General features: G+C 45.8%; 2 protein-coding genes across 2 annotated transcripts in view; both read left to right on the top strand.

The window, feature by feature from the left end:
- Positions 1-19558, top strand: part of LOC134846052 (dolichyl-diphosphooligosaccharide--protein glycosyltransferase subunit STT3B-like) — a 382597-nt gene that overhangs the window by 141491 nt on the left and 221548 nt on the right. The gene's annotated exons all lie outside the window — the stretch shown is intronic.
- Positions 10626-19558, top strand: part of LOC134846055 (pyruvate dehydrogenase E1 component subunit beta, mitochondrial-like) — a 428722-nt gene continuing 419789 nt past the window's right edge. Inside the window, exon 1 of the mRNA XM_063863235.1 lies at positions 10626-10631. The gene's annotated coding sequence lies outside the window, so the exon portion shown is untranslated. The remainder of the gene's footprint in view (positions 10632-19558) is intronic.

Here is a 19558-nt window from a genome sequence, read left to right on the forward strand (position 1 = left end):
AAACTAAAATTATCCTACTATGCTCCCTCCCTTCGGAAATCTTGCTCGTTATTGTCCTGAATATTAAAACTAAGAAACTCTGTGGTTAGAAAGAACAATGAATGAAACAACCTCCCTCTTCGAGAGATTACCCAAGCCTTTCATATCACCACAAAGTGATCAATTCTCCTAGTTGATTAAAAACAGTCACGCAGGCTGGAATATTTAAATATACTTTTTCACTCAAGCCTTTCTAAATAAATAGTAAGTAAGTGTCTCTAAAGCCACTAACTAAAATCAAAATGCAAATTTATAAATGCAACAAATTCTTTAAAGTTCAAAGACCAACTAAATGTTTCAGTTTTCAATTACAACTTGGTTGCTTGGTTTCTCACTTGAGTTTTTTCACACACATAAAACAATTCTGAGTTTTAATTTCTTCTTTTTCGTCACTCCTTTGTCTTCTTCTTTTTCATCGTATAGAAGTTCTAAAACTTCTAAATTCTTCTAATTTTCTTTCTTTTCGCGTCTTGTTCTTTCGACCGTTTGTCAATGTTCCATCTCTACCTCCTGTGACACTGACTCTGCACTCTCAGTTTCTGTGTCTTGCAACACATCGTTAGCTATCCTGACGCTGTTGGAAGCAGTCCTCCAACACTTCTGCTCTTCTAGGATTGCAACAAGGTAGGGGATCCACATTAGACTCTCTGTTTCGGCAGAAGCTGTTGTGGAGACACAACGTCACGTTTCTCTCCAAATCTTCCTTCAACATCTCTTCCTTCTCCTTTCCACTACGTTCACTCGTCCTGGAAATTCTCTTTACAGCGGTGGTCACTGCATTCCGATGAGTCACGAAAGCTCGCTTGAAAGCTCCTGCTCCAATGTCCAGCTGATATTCACTGTACACTCTACCGTGCTTCGACATATGCTTCTTAGCATATTCGTACAACCATGCAGTCATGTTAGCTCTGAACCATGGCATCAACCGTCTTCTTGCCCATATCTTCTTCACTTCCATCGGAATGTTTAGAATCTTGCACATTGTCTCAAAAAGTTTAGAATCTTGCACATTGTCTCATATGGCGCTCCTGGGTGTTATTCTTTTTTAACATCATGACCGGCAGAACCGTTAACGAGCATTCCGCGCCGAGCGGATGCTCACATTAACGCCCTTAATAGGCCAAAACCGCCGGGGCGGAAGGGTAGTTCGGAACGCGGAAGCCTTCGGCCATCCCCTCGTTCCCTGAGAGGTTTGTGACCAAAAACACTTAAAGATATATATATAAAACCAAACAAAAACTAATATAGTTCCCGAGAAAAACAAAAAAACATAAAAAAATAACCGAAAAAACCAAAAACAGTAAAAAAAGTAAAAAATCAGTAGAAATCATCCCCCAGACAAGATGTGATCCGACCCTCCCGTTTGTTGTTGATAGATATATTGTTGTTACAGTCATTTATATCAGTCAGGATCGTTACGATGAATTTTGTAGCACGTTTGTGAGGCTTGTACCGTAGGGTTATTTGAGCATTTAAGCACGTTAATGATAAATTGCGCTCAAGCCGGAAGGGTCAGCTGATTTGCGCTCAATCCGGAGGGGTCTTGGGAGAAGACTGATCCGGCAAGCAGTACAAGGAGCAACAAGAAGGGGCTCAGCGACAACAACAGACGACTGTTGGGCATCGTTAACAAGTTTTGTATCCCTTTTGGTACAAAAATTAAGATAGTAATCTGTGGGGGGCTCGACAGTGGTGCACTGTAGTGACCCTTCACCAAACTGCGAATATCCGAGTTAAGCACCTTAATTCGGATATTAAACAAACCCGGAGGGGTATTGTATTACTAATATTATTACTTATATAGCCTATATTAATACTCCTATACCGTTTTTCAGTGAAAAACACAGAAAGCAGACCGGTTTTTAGGGCAAAATAGCGATATTTTGATCCCCCCACAAGTCGCGATTCTTGAGATATCGATAATTTTTTGAAACGGAATAAAAGCGCTAGAGTAGTGTGTTACATCGTAACTGCACTACTATAATAGATAGAACCGGTTAAGTTTAGTTTGGAAGTGGTTGGAACTATCTTTGAACCAAAAACCGAATTTTCGTGATTTTTGAGAAAACGGAACACTATAAATTCAGAAAATTTTTTGAAATTTTTGAGTTAGGACAGTAAAAATAGTTGTTCGGACAACGTCCACTAGTGAATCTACAAGCTTTAAAACCCGTTTCCCGAAAGCCTTCCGGGTTGCAGAGAAATCGAACTTAACGTGTTTGTTTTGGTGGATTCATCAACCCGGAGGGGTATAGGTAAGCATAGTTTTTCGTAAATTTTTCCAACTAAAGCGTTTTAGATCGGGTCTTTTGCATTGAACTAGAAGAGTATAGGCCTTTTGAGCTCGGATCAATAATTTTTAGGTCGAAAAGAACAGAATTGCGGAAAAAGATAGGCGGAACCTATAAGAGAGAAAATTTTTTGACTTTAAAAAAAAGACGTTTTGGTTAATAACTTTGGAACTACTGGAAGATCCAGTTAATCTTGGTACCAATAGATCAAAAATTAGCTGAGCTTACTGATTGATAGGGACAAAAGTTTTTCGAAAAAGTAAGCGTGAAAAGTTTTTGAGATTGTTTTTAGCAAATTCACCAATTTGGGAGGGTAGACCCTTCATGTTTTATAAATTTTTTAGGAAAGCCCTTAAACCCCTACCAAAAGGTAATAGCGGTTGAATAAAGTAACTTTAGGCTGTTCTAGACGAAAAGGTAAGGCTTAAGGCACTGGAAAACCTTAATCGAGCCGAAGTTAGGCTAGCGATAAGACCCTTCACCGTTAGCGTGAATTGTCAAATAAGAGGCTTAACTTCAATCCGGAAGGGTCTAGGAAAGCATTACATACCCTTCCTAGTTAATTTAAAAAGCAAAATAGCATCGAAGAACGTATCCGGAAGGGTATAGGTTGAAAGAAGGAAATCTCCGAAAAACTACAAAATCAGAGGGCTCCCAATCCGGAGGGGTCAAAAATTTTTCAAATTCGGAGGGGTTCCAATCCGGAGGGGTCTTATATTTGCTAACTCAGAGGGGTCCCAATCCGGAAGGGTCTTATATTTGCTAACTCAGAGGGGTTCCAATCCGGAGGGGTCTCAATTTTGCCAGTTCGGAAGGGTCCTATTTTTTGCCAATCCGGAGGGGTACTATTTTATTAAAGGACTTAGGTAAACAGAAGAAAGACTACAGTGAGAGGTATTAGGTTATTAGCAGACAGGCTAGGAATCAGTGAAGGAATCAGTGACTGCACTGGTAACTTGCCTTTCAATAAACACCAGACCAAAACAAAACAGGTCCGAACTCGGATATTCGCTACACTAAGTCTAAACTAAAAAGAGCGTAATTCAATGGTGTAGATTGAAACCCAATACGTTTTTGTGAAAAATGACTGCCCTGAGGATTTTAGTAGGTCTAGTTCGGGCAGTACGAAGGCAAATAGGTAACACAGTACTCGGTGGGTGCAATAGACATCCACTTGAGAAAATTACTGCCTTCAAAGTTTTGTCTGTTTGGTGCAGCACCAAGCAGGGAAAGCTTTTTCTTTAAAATATAAGTTCGACTATTGTACTGCGACCGACTAAAAGTACAATACACATACGTTTTTTTTATAGAGGTATTCATATTTTGTCATTATATTTTTTGGTTTTGATTTTAAATCAACATAATTTGTGCTTGATTAGGTAGTGAGTACACTATCTTTTAAATTGACTGATAACATCATATTGTGCTAGTTCTCAAATCTTACGACCGATAATCGGTTAGTGTGAATAAATTATATACAAACTGCACACTGATAACATACAAGGATTCGTGGTCACTATTTAAGAGAATCTTGTTAAAATTATTGTGTTGTGTCATTATTATTGATAGTCAAACTATAAAGTCACTAGCAATCGAATTGAGTGTATAGGCATTAAGAAGTGACAAATTGAGAATGAGTCTAGACAAGTCAAGGATACTTAAACGAGGTAATAGCTCTAGGAAATTCATACCTAAAAAGCAAAGAAAAACAATGACCGACCCTTTTTTGGATCGGATCAAACGAGCCCGGACCGACAAAGGGGAGACGGTTTCAGGCAGAATGGTTGAAACGAGGAGTCAGAAGACCTCAGAAGAGAGAAAAGAAATGTTAGAAGTGGAGGTCAATACGGACCAGGCCATGAATGACAACCAGGAAGTACATGGACTGGAAGGGAGAGGCAGAAGGCTGGCGAGTGAATCTACTCCGGTAGAACAAGGCCATGATTTTGCCACTTCCACCGGGGACATTGGATCGAGAGGAGATGTCGGAACTGTCCGACATTTCAACTGAAATAGTGGCAACTAGAAGATTTCCAACAGACAACACCATGATGGCAGGCGGGACTGAGAAACAAACAACGTCCTCATCGTTCTCAGAAAGAATGAGGAACACCTTAGGAAACATCTTTCCATTCACCATGGGAGTGGGCACAGGAAATGAAGGCGAATCCCAGCAGGAGGAGGAGGACGAAGAAGAGCAAGTGGACTTTGGGTCTCAAGTCAGCCTCAATAGTTCGACCCAGGAGAATGAGGCATACGTCGAAAGAGAGACTGGAACCATGGACAAATTTGGTGTGGTGAGAACGATAAGCAAAGAGGTAAACACACCAGGCCAGTCGAGAGGCTTCGGGATTATGACAAATTCAGAGCCGCAAACTGGGGAGAGTAGAAACAAAGGGCTAGGCAACGCATTGGCGGATCCTGAAGTGGATAATGAAAAGACGTCGAGGCAGAGAGTCAAGGCCCGAATCTCGACCAGCACGAAGCTACCTGGGACCGACAGGGTTACACCGCCACTAGTGACGCCACTCGTGGATAACGGGGCAGCACTAGAAGAAGCCTTGAACAACATAGTGGGCAGTATAGGAGAACAAAATGAACAGATTTCCATAAGAATGAGTGAACTAGAAAGAGCAGTTCACATTGAAAGAGAAAGTCTGCGGGAAGAAATAAACCGCAATAGACAGGAAGTTGGTAGGAGCCAAAAACGCTTGAAAGAAAGAACGGACGAGCATATAGCGAAGAACTTGTCGCGAATGACAAGAGAAGCGGAACAGAGAGAGTTACGCTTAAGAGACGACATGGAGAAGTTAAGAATTCAGCAAGAGCAGTCTCTTGGGACTCTTGACACAAAGATAGACGCGATGATGGAGAGGCGAGCTCATGCTATCATGGATAGGTTGGACGGGCTACTAGGCAGCAAGAGTGGACAAAAAGAAGGGGAACCGAACTCGGGAGGTCCCAGCCGGAAGTATGTTAAGAAACCAATTAATAGGATAATAACAGACGAAAACAAGGTACCAATTTTTTAAGATAGAAAAGTTAAGCTACAGCCAAGACAAGCTGTGGTGGCAATTTTTAGAATGAAAATTCGTTAAGCGATAGTAAACAGGTTTGTCTAGTACCGAATCCAAATAGTCAGAGTTCGGTGATTTTAGGCCGGATTTTCTCGGTAATGCGAAACGGACTGTGTGTCAGTGTGTTATTGAACACACTGGACACCAATGTTTCAATTCAGCGTGGAAAGAAGCTTGGTTACGCTTTGCCGATGAGGACCGACTATGAGGAGACACAAAACTTGAAGAAACATAGTGTGAAAGACTGTCCTCATCATGCCAATAAAGATAGAATTTTAAAGAGGATTAATGAATTAAAATCTATTCATAAGTTGTTTTCAATGAAATCCGAAACGGACGACGGCTTATCGAGCTGCTCGAATTTTCCGGAACGCCCCTCGTCATACGAACTAGAAACTGACAAACTGGTTTTGCCAGAGATAGAACATTTAAAAGGGAAAATAGGTGAGGGAGATTTCAAAAAATTGTGGGACGTTTTAAATCGGAACGCAGATGTTTTTCAAAACATAAAGCGGTTATCGGTTGCTGTAACTTCGTCAAACACGAAATTGAACTGGAAGAAGGTGCCGTTCCGCACAAAGAAGGCGCGAGACGAATGACGCCACACAAGTCGGAAGCGTGCCGAGCGGAAATCGAAATGCTGCTCGAATACGACATGATAGAACCCTCGAAATTGCAGTGGGCTTGCGGGGTGGTAATGGCGAAAAAGAAAGGGGGGCAGCTTATGTTTTGTTGCGACTTTCGTTACTTGAACGCGGTAACGATAAAAGATGCGTACCCGATACCGCGAATAGACGAGAGCCTCTCTAAGCTTGGTGATGCCAAGTTCTTCACAACACTGGACTTGGGCTCGGCCTTCTGGCAGGTCCCTCTGCGGAAGAAGGATAGAGAGAAAACCGGATTCGCGTGCGAATTAGGGTTGTACCAGTGGAAGAAGATGCCCTTCGGCTTGTGCAACGCAACGGCCACTTTTCAAAGACTGATGGCTCAGGCTTTGACCAGAGTGACAAAAAGTACGGGAACCTTGTGATGTGTTACGTGGACGACGTGGTCATAGCGACACCAGCCCTGGAAGACCATATTGATTGATCGGCTCAATGAGGTCTTTGGATGCATGAAAAGAGCAGGCTTGAAGTGCAAACCATCGAAATGTGAAATCCTTAGGGATTCAATCAAGTACCTGGGAAGAATGGTGGACAGGCATGGTGTGAGGCCAGACCCGGAAGCAGTAGAAGCAGTGTTGACATGGAAGGCTCCAAGAACGGACACACAGCTCCTTCGCTTCCTAGGGTTTGCCAACTACTACCGGGAGTTCATAAAAGGATATGCGGACAAGGTGTATCCGATGCAGAAGCTGATGCGCAACAAAGGGAAAAAGTTCGAATGGAACGATGAAGCAGAAGTTGCCTTCGAGAACATAAAGCGGGAACTGTGCGAAGCGCCAGTGCTAGGCATGCCTACAGAAAAGGGCATGTATGTTCTTGCACAGACGCATCGGTAGTAGCCATCTCAGGAATATTGCATCAGGAGTGAGAATGGAATGGAAGAACGGTTCTCCGTCCCATTGCATACGGCATCAAAGTCTTGAGTGACACTGAGATGAAATATGGCGCACCAAAAGCAGAAATGTTTGCAGTAGTCACATTTGTGGAAAAATACCGCGCATACTTGGGGAGCGCTCCATTTAAGTTACGAGTAGACAACAGAGCGTTATCCTGGTTGAAGACCTACTCGATGGAGCAGAGTTATATTGGTAGATGGATAAAAAGATTGGATGGCCACCATATGATAATCGAACAGAGGATGCGTGATAAACACCAGAATGCGGACAGCCTCAGTAAGAAAACTGAGTTCTATGAAAGATTGGAGCAGAAGCAAGCCAATCAAGCAGAAATAAAGGAGGGATTCTCGTTTCTGGACAAAGAAACTTATGAAGCGCTTCCCTTAACGAGATGGTTAGATAAGTCTGGGCATCCAATTCCGGGGCATCCCGAGTTACCTGTAGAGAAAGCAGCCGAGATAAAGATCTTATCCAAGGAGGACCCGGTTCCCTTGGATCTGTTGCTGCGCTCAAACCTGGTCCAGCAGGAACTCTCTCGCATGAACATAAACAGCCTCTCATTACTGGACGAAATGGTGCAGGTTACACCGCAAGTGATGCGGATGCTGGGTGGATTGTTAGAAAGAGAAGTGACCAGAGGTGACCCCGAGTGGACAGCAGCAGTGGCTTCACTAACAATCAGGTAGAAGGTGAAGATCATGCCGTCCATACGACAACACAAAGAGAACGAGAGGGATTGTAGGACAATAGTTCAGCAACTAGTATCCTCAATACCACACGAGGTTTTAACCAGTACTTCTTACATATGGAAAGAACTGGGAAGCAGTATGCGAAGGAAACCCTTTACCTTTGTGGACCAAGATGGAGAAGGTGAGAAGGTAGAACAAAACCTGGAGCAAGATTGTTTGTCCGGGAAGACGAACGACGAGAAGAGCCAGCGAGTATAAGACCAACACCCGGGACAAGAAAGTTTGTCCGGGGAGTCTGAGATAGATGAAAAAGTTCCTGATGAGAAACAGGACCTGGGGAACAAGGTTTTGTCCGGGGAGTTCAGATGGATGCGAAGAAGGCACAGACATGATCTGGAGGAGCGTGCAGACTCCATCACAACCTCTTCAACAGATGACAATTCCGGAAACTCAGGAATTGACACCTATTCAGACAGGAACTCGAGCTCGGGATCAGAACTGTCCGAACTAGCGATCCACACACTGCTAGTGGAAACTCGGGCAAGGGATCTAGAAAGAGAGGTGTACCAGGATCCTGACAGTGATCGCTACCTTATACCAAGTGAAAGAGTCTTTGACAACGCAGCGGATGATTTGGAGACAATATCGGTATCGAAACGTTCGATAAGTCTGTTGCCACAAAAAGAGGTAGTCATGACTGATCTTCAGCCGTTCAAGCAAGAAACACAGCCACTGGCGAAGATTTGGTGCGTTAAGATGGAAGAAGACACACACCAGCCCAATGAGCTGAATAGTCAGATGAGGGTCATGAAGACGTACTTGAAGGCGAGATACAGACTCTCGGATCTTCTAAGGGCGCAGAGAATTGATCGCATGACAAGCAACCTGAAAAGGTGGATCAAGAATGGTTCTCCGGATAAAGGGGACCTCGAGGAAGATAGTTATCGTATCCTGAGACAGTACTTCATGCAGAAGGAAGGGAGGTTATATTTGAACAAGGACGGGATTGTGGCATGCAAGAGAAGAAAAGAAGACAAAGTCCTATACAAGTATAACGCGATAGTGTTGCCGCAACTCTATCAGACAGAACTATTATTCATGTCGCATGATCAGATGGGCCATCAAGGGATCGACAAAGTGTATCAAAGGATCCTGAAGCGCTTTGAGTGGCCTGAAATGAAAAAGGCATGTGAGAAGTGAGTGACAGCAAGCCTGTCATGCCAACAAGTCAAGGATCCAAGGAAATTGCGATTTCCTTTACAATCGATCGAGTCGTCTGAATTCAACAAGGTGATGCAGATAGATCACCAAAAGATATGCATGACAGACCGCGGTTATAACCAAGTCCTGGTCATGATAGATCACTTCACGAAGTATGCAGAGGCCGTGCCCTGCATAACTGCCTCGGCGGAAGAGACATGCGACCACCTGATCAATACGTGGATAGCGAGGCATGGTTGTCCGATCACGTTTCAATCAGATAATGGAACAGCTTTCGTAGGAGAGCTTACGAAAGAGCTTATGAGACGCTCGCAGGTTGCTCAGGCTCACTCCACGACATACCACCCCCAGACGAATGGCTTAGTGGAAAAACAGAATAGGACGTTAGTGTCGATGCTGAGAGTATATTGTTCCAGGTACATGACCGATTGGGACAGATACCTTCCACAGGTGATGGGAGCCTATAAAAGCACGCAACACTCCACCACTGGAGTTAGTCCACACATGATGCTAACTGGACACGAGAAGTCTTTACCCTTAACCTTTTTCTACCCAGAGTATGAGGGAAAGAAAACGTCTCCACAGGTATATGTGAGGGATGTGATCAGACGTCAACAGGAGTTGAACGATTTATGCAGACGAAATACTCAGCAAGCACAGGCAAGGCAGAGGAAAAAATTCGACAAGAAAGCAGCTGGTGCAAAAGCTTACAAGGCGGGAGATTACGTATGGGTATTTCAGAACGTTATACCACCGAAAGGAACGAAAAAGCTCCTAAAAAGTGGAGGGGACTCTCCATGATTACGGAAGTGCACCAGGAGGGACGCTTTTATAGACTGAGTACTGACCGAGCCGCCCACTACGAGAACAATAAGCCACACAATCCATCGACAGAAGACTGGTGTATACCCGCAGACATAGAAGAAGGGACTATCTGATGATGGATCCTGCTTGTGAGGTCAACGAGAAAGGCGCCAGGGAGAAGAACGATGGAAACGAAGTCATAGAGGAAGGAACAAATGCACCACTGGACTTGGATCCAAACGAGGTGATCGAAGCAGATGATGAAACCTTACCCTACGCAGAGGAAGATTGGCAGGATCCCGAACAGACGGAGGTTCCCAAAAATTTGGAACCAGATCTCCTGTTCACGATGCAGACTCGTCAGAGTGACGGGACAAGACCCAGAAAGAAATATAATCCTTACAGTGACGACTTTGTAGTGGAAAGGATAGATCGGAAAAAGATAGTGGAAGAAATGGTGGGTCTAGAAGGCATAACAGTCTCACAAGACATCGACATAAAAGATGATCACCACCAGGAATGGATCGAGGACAGGTCGAAACCCGAAGTAGAAATTGACGATTGAGATCTCACAAATCTGCGAGTCTTGGAGTGGCTGAATGAAATGACATCAGACCCTAAAGAGAACAGCGTCACGATTCAGGACGTAGATCGTGAAAGCATGAAATACATCAAGACCGAACGAGACTATCCTTCCTGGGCTGCCCAGGAAGGACAACTACTCATTCCAGCTTCTAACCTCGACTTGATATCCGGCATGCGATCGACGGGGACGTCGATGGATATTTTTGTCTGGGGAGTGGGGGTAGGACTTACCCACACTGAAAACTTGATAATAAAAAAATTGAGAATAGCAAGAGAGACAGGAGACTTAGAAGCAGAAACAGGCGAAGAACCTAAGAAACCTGACATAGAGAGGGTAGTTGAGTCATATTTTAACTTATTAAATGAATATTCAAGTAACATAATACTAACAGACAGTGATTTTATACTCACAAATAGAACATGTGCGATAGCAATCACAGCAGACATGAGTTTTATGACAGCGTTAGCGGCAGATTTTAAGAGAGAATATAAAAACATAGAGTTCCTTTGGAAGCAACGACCAGGAGTAGGGGGCGTAGCAGCCTTACCTCCGGCGGCGTCACCGATACCGGGAAAATACCTATGCTTCTTGGTGACGAGGGCGACGGAGAAGCAGCACGTAGACCCAGAGAACCTAGTCTTGTCCTTGACGAGGTTGAGAGACTTCCTCGTGGAAATGGACGTGAAGGAGCTCTCGCTTCCAGTGTACGATCCAAACAGAGGACGACTGCATCCTCGGGAATTGTACGCGCTTGTACACGTGATATTCTCTGATACTAATATACAAATATATTTACATAAGAAATATTACCTAAGTATAGGCTGAGTGACGTGCGAGAGGATGTTAGGATAAAGACCAAGTTGTATGTAATGTGTGATATGTGTGATATGTGTGTTATTTTATGTGATGTGTTATGTTATTAAGATCCTGGTTAAGAAGGGGTTAGTGACCATGAACAACTGAATGACGATCTTAGGAATAGATCCAAAGTTTGGACTGTCCAATCTTAGGTCGAGTTCCAAAATTTTAGAGACCGGTTGATTTTAATAAATTTTAGGATAAAAATCTTCTTATCTGACTGTTTTTAGATAAATTTTAACGATATCTGTTAAGGTGAAACTGACAAGTGTGATATTCATGACTTCTTTTCTAGATCCTGATTGATCATTTAATTGCTCACTTGAGTCAAAACCTTCAAATCAAATCAAATCAAATCGAATCTGAAGAACAGTATGGAGAATTTCAAATTGGATGAATTGATGGACCTGACAGAGGCATATGTAGGACCGATGATAGATGCGATCTATCGTCGGCTAATGGATCGAGACTTCGCTCTGGAGGACCCAGAGGTAGTCATGTTGCTGACCGCCCTGATCAACATTTTGGGTCATGACAACCGTGGGGACCGCCCCACGGAAGTCCTGTTGATGGCAGCATATGGAGAGAGGGGAGTGCTAGATCGCTCGAACATGAGAGTGATGAGGTGGAGAAACGGGGCTCTGTCAGGGAGTGAGTTGGCGAATGAGCCTGGATTAGGAAGTTCTAGGACTTACCAACCAGGTGAAATGCCTATGCCCTCCAAGCCCAAACCTGGGCTGACGAGAATGCACCAGGAGATGAACAGCGAGGCTGCCTCGTCTGGTTCACCACTGAGAGCAGCTGTGCCACCAAAGAGGGCGAAAGCAGAACAGAAGGTTCAGACGAACCAAACCATACAAGATCTTGATGGGATAAAGGACGAGCTGGAAAGAACGAAAAAGGAGCTGGACGAGGTGACTAAGACCATGCTCATCGCGGAGGACGACCGAGACATGTGGAAAAGATTGTTCGAAGACTGCAACAAAAAGCAGGGTCAAGAAATTGAGCGCTTGAGGCAGGACTACAAGGAGCGATCAGAACGGATGGCGTTAACTACAGCCGTGGAAAAAGCGATACCTGCAAGGAGTATTCCTCGTGGGCAGTCCCCGATAGAGCTCTTGACGCCTCGAGAAATGAGTCAGACAACGGGGACACGGCTCCCGACAGCAACAGATCGAGTGACAATCCCGGACCCTAGTGACACCTTGGGTGACCCCGTCGTGGAACAAACGGTGAGGAAGCTGATAGAGACAGCTGGACGACTGGTCGCCAACAAGAATGCGCCAGGTTCCGGGGTGACTGCACCCTATGGAACGATCGATGACACGGGCAGAGTACGACTCTCCCAGACCGTGATCAGACAGGGAATAAGTGACGTGACGCCACTAATGGGGAGCTCTAAGGCCCCAGAAAGAAGAATACAGAAGATGCCAGCGAAGAAAGTGTCACGTGTATTAGACGTACAAAAGAACAATCAATTGAGATATAATTTCACGGGAGTTCCGGAGACAAATCCGAGAGCTTGCTTCAATCGAGCGACTTGGAACACGGTAGTAAATCTGCAACAACCGCCACTGGGGACATCACATCTGATACTGGGAGACAGCTTGGTCAGAGTACTATCGAATTTGAGGACCTCTTGGGTCACCACGGTGATGGCCTTCGGAGGAGCGACTATAGCCCAGTTATATCGGATGGTGGAACTAATGAATCCAGGGAGGATCCCCAGTGTGATGATCCAGGTTGGAACGAACAACATCTCGAGAAGTTCGGATGAGGAGGAAGCACTATGGGAATCGATGATGGTGTGCTTGTTTAATACTCTCTGGCAGAAGTTCAACTGCGCGGTACTGACCGTTTGCACTGTGCCAATGAATACAAGGAGCTTGACAGCAGCAGGGAGAAGGCACAGCGAAGGAGTCGTCAGGTGGAATAACATCCTGAGGAATCTCGCAAGTCGGAATGCCGGGAGAATGATCCTCATGGACATTAAACATCAGTTGAGAGCTATGGATCAGGCCAGGCTGACCACGGACGGTATCCACTTCGATAGTATAGAAGGACAGGCTTGCCTGAACAGAAACTTCCAGGAGCGATTGGATGAGTTGGAGGTAGAACTCTTTGACACAGGAGTGCTGAGGGAAGAAGGAGCATCGAGCGAAACGATGATTACCACCTTTGTGCCTCCTAACCTGGAAACACGCTTGGGGACGGTCCCGGCCGTCACGAATTATAGACAGCAGAGCTCCAGCGAACCAGGTCAAAGGACGGATGTTCAAGATCGATTTGGAGAAGCACCGGTAAGGAGGACCATCCATCCTCGGAGAAGACTAGGAGCTGTTAACCCAATCGAAGAGACAGCCAGCACGTCTAGATCGGACACAGATCGGAGACGACAAATACCAGTCGAGAGGAGAGACGCCCGGGCAGAGGCTTGTTGATGGGGTCAAGGCTCATACCATCTCCCTGGCATGTATACAAAGATGAAATAATGAAGCTGGATCTCCAGAGGGTGAGCTTCATCGAAGATGCAAGGAGGATGCTGAATGGAGCGAGGCTATCCGTCAGCAGACTGTACTCGATAACAGGCGTAGACTGGTTGGTAGCCGCTAGCATAAACTTCAGTTCCATGACAGCCTTGAGATTTGCTGACCTAGAGGGACTGCCCTCTAATAACACAATGGGACCAGTGAATGCAAGACCATTGCAGGACGTTAGGTTAAATCATGATGAGGAGAATCGAGAAGAGAGACCGGGAAGATTTCTGACAACGAGGGCGCCGATTGGACAACATGTGAAGATGTTCAGGCAGATGGCGACACCCCCGAGTCATGTGAAAGATAGAACATACCCGAAACAAGTGAGTCAAGATGGTGATGTCCAAAGGTACGGCGGATTGAAAGCAATAAAAAAAGATGAGTCAATCTTTGCCGCGTACGACAAAGCAGAAATGAGGAAGGCCAAGATTATGATAGTAGCGAATTCAGAGTTCGTGTACACTTCCAAGTCTCTGTTTTGGCCGGATGTCATAATGTTGGCAGCGGTCGATCTGGACCTACTGCAATCGGTATCTCTGGCTATAGGGGTATAAAGACAGACGGACATGAACCCAATTACGATCGTGTTTGCTGGCATCAATGACCATCTACACAGTAGAGGTTTTCTGAGCAGACTCAGAGATCCTACAACGGCAGAGAATGCTGTGTGGCCAGCGATAAAAGATATCCTTGAGTCGATGGGTGAAGTGGTGGATGCGACGAAGGAGGGGTCATTCACCAAGGTGACCCCGAGAGTAGTATTCGCGTTGTCTCCGGGGTATGCATATCTCCCGGATGGACTAAAATTCGTGTATGCGATCGTGACCTTGCTTTCGGAAGGGAAATATGATGTGATCATATCAGCCCCAAATCGCATGATAGAGATGGAGAACCTGAAGCCACTCAGGGCTGAACTACCTGCAGTGTGGTCAGATATCTCGAACGCGATGAGAGGATTCAAGGACCATGCGCTGCACATGTTAGTGTTGGACGAGGTGCTGGGGTTGGAACTGTCCAATTTCAGTCGACAACTCAAACTGAAACCGGGAATAGACGACGACCATCGAGTAGTCGTAGCGATGTCCAACGACTTATGGTTCCGAGCAATGGAAGTGACAGGTGAAAACACGAGAAGGAAAAATTCGCAAGAGACTAGAGCTCAATTGGAGGCGATGGTTTTGAGAACCAAACCGGAAGTCAACCAGTGGCTACACCTAAGTCCTAGAGTAGCGGCATTGGGTGCAGATGCTTTTGAGCAATCCCCTGTGATGATCACGAAGATCCATGCCTACTTGTTAAAGGAGGTGAACCTGGCGGAAAATGCTGGAGAAAAGACCGCTGAATTTGTGAACAGAATGTGTCAGATCACCCTGGAAACCTTCTGGACCCAGGAAGTGAGGGGACAGGAAGGCTTTGAACGGACGGACAGCATGCTGGAAGGGTTGGGAGCCGGATGGACCGCGTCCTTTTTGGCAAAAGTCTACCCGAAAGTCTCTCATTACTTGATAAAGGAATTCCTCCAAGCAGTAGTGGAAGTGTCAATAGTGGAACTACTAGCCTTGTTCGTGACGTTTGGAGCAGAGAGCTTCGTGAAAGGACCGGCGATGCTGCTCAACGAAGGAATCCAGAACCTGCGGTTAGATGGGCTTCTAACACTGATTGCGATTACCCACGGAAACTTGGGAGGACTAATGAAATTGACACGTTGTCCAGAGCAGATGAGAGAGAGGGTGAGGAATTTGGATATGAAGAAATCCACGGACTCGTGGAACAAGATAAGAGACCTAAGACACACTCTTATCCAATATCTCTTACAACAAAATCGCTTTGGAACGGGAGAAGACGAGACTATCGAAAGAGAAGAAGATGTTAGACGACATGTTGGGGGCATGCCCCTGTTAACCAATCTGAGCTTGGCTATGAGAACCAATCCCTTAGCATTGATCAGAGGAGCCAAGGAGTTTGTGACAGTGATCTATGGACCAGCAGTTACGTTTGCATTCCCTGACGTTAAGGTGGAGGCGTATAGGGGGTCGGTGCTGCACCTGAACCTCATATCAGCAGTGGACGGTAGTGCACTAAACTGGTGTGAGCAACACACATTGCGGGAGCTCATGAGTGAAGATCTGTTATTTGCGAAGATATCAGAGCCAGAGATGACAGTCATCAGTTTGATGATCATCTCCGTGATCGCATGCGAGAAGTAGAAAGAGGACACATCGAGGTGTTTCCGAAGCTTTGGAATTTGAGACCCTATGACAAAACGAATGGTGAGATAACCAGAGTGCCTCGTTTCGTTGCAGCATATCACAAGGTGAGAGAAGAGACGAAGGATTGGGGTGATTACGAGAAGCTGCCGGAAGAAATTCCCGAATTCCCTCTGATAAGAAGGATGTTGCTCGGAGCAGTCTCCGTGGTACAAACTCCTAGGTTGAGAGCATTTGAAGCCAATGAAAGGAGAATAGGGAATTTCGTGGGAACGATGGATCCATACTTTGTAGGGAGAAATGCCGCCGTGTTACAATACACACGATTTGCATATACGGATCAAGCGACGAGAAGGCGAATAAGCAACGCCGCGACTCCCAAGCCTGGAAGATTTGACGAGGAATGGGCGGGATTAGGCTTAGCTCCTATAAAGATGAGAGGCAGGACCGAACTGCCTGAGGCCTCCTTGATCCTGACTAGTGTGAAGCCGGAATTGAGAGTAGGAGGAACACTGCAGACGAGAACCTTCCTAGCACCCTTCGGCTGCGAGGAGATCAAAGTGGTCCATGGAGAGGAGGAAGATGGATCAGCAGGCACACTGATCATACCGAAGTTTCTGGAAGGAACCGACAATGAGAAGCAAGGACCATCGAGCCCAAAGAAGGACATGTCAGAAGGAGATGATGGACAGGGAGGAAGCCGTCAAGCGGAAGAGCCCATGAAACAAGATGCAAGTCAAGCTGGTGGGGAAGACGACAGGGCATCGACAGGAGGAGTATCCAAACTGGATTTCAATATCTTCAGTGATCTTGAGAACAACGCGGATACGTTGGAGAGGACTGAGCCAGCGGATGAAGGCATTTCGACACTGGAACCTCCGTCAGCCTTTAATGAAATGAAACGGAATTTGCCGGAGAGCAGCTCTCCTGGCAATTCAAGAAATAACGAACAAAAAATCCTCATGGAATCACCTAGAAGAGGAAGAATAGAAGGCTCAGCCAGAGTACCTTTCTTGGGAACGTTGCCCGAAGAGGAGTGGCAAGTACATCACCGAGACCATGAGAATAGGACGGGATGTAAATTGGACAGAGTGGCGTTCATGGAAGAAGTCTGGACAGTAGTTCAGAGCTATGGGACCCAGTCCATTTTGAAAACAGGTCTCAACCGACCGTTGATGCGGGAAGTCCTTGACAAACTTGATGAGTGTGAAGGGAGATTGAGTGAGTTGTTGATTGACTCAGCCACTGATAAAAGTGAAGCGAACTCTCCCGTCAAGATGACACCGCAGGACGATAAAGGAGAGGTGGTGTATCTGTCAAGAACCAGGAAAGGAACGATGCGGTCGAAATTGGTGATTGATAAGATCAACGAGATGAAAATGAAGTTAGGCAGCAGAGTGATGCCGAGGAGAGTAGGAAAGACGAAGGTGGATTCGGAGATATCGATAAGAGCTGTCAATTCAGCGAAACGAAAACGAGTCGAAGAACCCATGGATTTGGGACAAGGTGATTATCAATTACCTGGCACGAACAGAATGTTGACCGATGTAGCGATGGTGCCACCCATTCTCATGGCAGGGATAAAGTCAACAGGTTGCAAATCCAGGAGGGGTGACCGCACTCTGACTGGAGCAACCTTAGAAATGCAAATACTCAGCCAATGTGGAGAGAGCACAATGAAAGACTTTAAGCCATCTCCCATGAATCACGGAAAGGGAAGTGTCGCAGGACAACTAGTACCAGTGGAATATAACCGACTAACAGTGTCGGAGACTGTGTCGATAGATGAACCCACCCGTGGATACATGGAGAATTTAGAATACCGAAACTCGGCTAGAGGGTATGTCATGGCCCTGGAAAACGAAAAGGCCATGGAAGGTTATCTGGAGACGATGTTGCGAGGCACCACCCTCAAGCAGAAGGCGTACGGGACTCTAGCGTCGTCTGAGATACAGGCAGAAACGATGGAGCAGTTGGTGAGCCTTCCATGGAAAGCAGTGGTAATACGGTACTTCGAAGAAGAGATGAGGACTGCGCCAAGAATACACGCTCTCATGGCAGTACCTTACGTGAGAACCGAGTTACAACTGAGGTTTGCCTGGTGCATGATGGGACTGACTCGCGAAGAATATGATTCGGAAGAAAGGAAGAGGTCAAAAGAAGAGAAGGTTTTCCTTATGACGAACCTGAGGGATCTGATAATCCAAGAGGAAGCAGCAGTAGCGTGTGCGAAGCGGAGAGACGCTCTCTGTTTCATTCGATTCATGTTAGTGCAAATTTCAGTACCTGCATTGAACACCTGTGTCAAGATGCTGAGGGAGGGCGATGAGCGAGCGAAAGCCTTACTCTTGCTAGCACTGCTGGATATGCAGCAAAGCAAACCGATGAGGGTGAATATGAAAGAAACCGAGGAGTTAGAGCCCATGAGAAAGATAGTCGAAATCAGTAAGTTTTCAAACAAGGAGCTGAGACTCACTAAAGAATCTATGGGGGCATTGTCGAAATCCAGTGAGTACTGTGGACCGATCAAGAAGAAGTCGTACAGCTACGTGTCCGGAATCATAGGGATAGCGTACAACCCTTTCCTGAGTGAAGACATACGTGATTGGTTCTTCGATTATGAGCAGGCAGTGTTGCTAAGATTCTGGACGTCGAGAATTGTAACGATGAAGAGCGCTATCAATCCTCAGATCAAATTGGGACTGGTCTTGGAAGAAGAGGTGACTGCACCTTCCGTACCGAAAGCCGACAAAAGAGTGGAGTTTGGGTTGGGATTCTCGGATGAATTGCTGAGAACGAGCTTGGTGGTGGTGTGGGAATTGATGAGGCCATCATGGTGTCCTAGTCCCAACGCTGACTCGATAATACGGGCGACACAAGACGTGCAGAGGGAGCTGAATGCAGACTGTAACCTGCGTGACCTGAACATCATATATAATGCGATGATAACGGCCTCTAGGAGCAACGGGGAAGATAAAGTGGAGTTGCCTGGCTGGGGACCAGAAGACTGGGTCAAACCTGGTAGCTGTCTGGTGGAAGTCTGTGGACTGGAAGGTCACGTTTGTGGAGGTCTGGACTGTGTGAAAACCCTAGAAAGACAACACAAGCAATTGACGATATTGTTTGGGAAAGTCGTGATGAAAGCAAGGACGGAAACGGAACTGATCGCAGATTGCCATGGAGGAACCGAGGTGAATCTAGTGACTGCATTAGGATTCTACAGCATGTTTAGTTCTTTAGAGTCACTATTGAATCTAGAACAGAAACATGAGATGGTCACAGCAATCAGTGTAGAAGTACTCCCAGGAGTTCTGCAAACCGAGCAGAAACACATAGGAAAATGGAGGGAAGCGATCGAGGCGGAAATGAACATCAGACACAGTGAGACTTATTGTAGACCGTCAGGAGCACGATATTTGGTGGGCTCGACATTGGCTCCAATGTGCAAGAGCAGATACCCGGTGCATTTTGTAGCTGTGGATGTAAAGAGTACGAGAACGATCGTGGATCAAGCCTTCTCAGTGCCAAAGGGTGTGAGACTAACGAGAATGTCCGAAAAATCTTACGAGTTGCTATGTAAGATGTTCTCAGCAGTTCCAGAGAGAACAAAGGAGGAGTTGGAAACGATACCTTGGAAGGAAGTTCATGGGATACGTGAGTGGGAATTTCAGTGACTTTGAGAGACAGA

Source organism: Symsagittifera roscoffensis, chromosome 5 (assembly GCF_963678635.1).
Source record: "Symsagittifera roscoffensis chromosome 5, txSymRosc1.1, whole genome shotgun sequence".
NCBI lineage: Eukaryota > Metazoa > Xenacoelomorpha > Acoela > Convolutidae > Symsagittifera > Symsagittifera roscoffensis.